At 34.5% G+C, this 710-nt stretch overlaps 1 non-coding gene across 1 annotated transcript; it reads right to left on the bottom strand.

Moving 5' to 3' along the window:
• Positions 1-84: 84 nt before the first annotated feature.
• Positions 85-157, bottom strand: Trnat-ugu. Its single transcript has one exon. It is a non-coding gene; the product is annotated as a tRNA-Thr (tRNA).
• Positions 158-710: the final 553 nt, after the last annotated feature.

The raw sequence follows: 710 nt of genomic DNA, 5'->3' as shown, positions 1-710 counted from the left end.
TAATAAGGACATGATGGAACATCGTAAGCTACCGTGTAGCCTTTCAACGAATAAAGTCCTATAATAAATCATCGTGTAATAAAATTCCTCCGACGGGATTCGAACCTGCGACCTCTCGCTTACAAGGCGAGCGTCATAACCACTAGACCACGAAGGCTTCATGGTTGAACAGGTCCAAATACCCGTCGGGAACATTGTATTACACAATGCTATGCCTCAATGTATATTTGGGGCGTGTACATGAGTATACTTTAGATATATTCATATGCATGCAGTATATTTCTTTTCCTTTTGATTTCCTTTTGCTTATTGTGTTAAAACTGTTCCATTGGAGTTTTTGGTGCTTTTTTAGTTAAGTATTGATTGTTAATGTTTAGATTCTTTTTCTCCTTGTTCTTTTGTGTATTTTAATACCGCACCACTGACTGCCACCGACACGAAGGTAAAGTGTCACAAATAAATAAATGAATAATAAAGTCCTGTTTGATCGTAAATAAGACGGTAGTATTTCCACTCACAATAATGTAGTCGCAATACTGGAATAGGGAATTCAAAAGGGGAAGAAAGAAAAACCTTGATTGATTTAAAAAGTACTGTACATATTAAGAGACTAGATTGGACTGTTTTAAGTTTATTTGTTTTATGGTTCGAATATTATAGTTATAATTAATACCAGAATAAATGTAAGCACTGTTTATGGTAAATATTTC

Source organism: Anneissia japonica, unplaced genomic scaffold (assembly GCF_011630105.1).
Source record: "Anneissia japonica isolate Jap-2015-1 unplaced genomic scaffold, ASM1163010v1 scaffold175868_len710_cov72_single, whole genome shotgun sequence".
NCBI classification, from domain to species: domain Eukaryota; kingdom Metazoa; phylum Echinodermata; class Crinoidea; order Comatulida; family Comatulidae; genus Anneissia; species Anneissia japonica.
The sequence above is the reverse complement of the archived record's forward strand: the minus strand, read 5'-3'. Positions and strand labels throughout refer to the sequence as shown.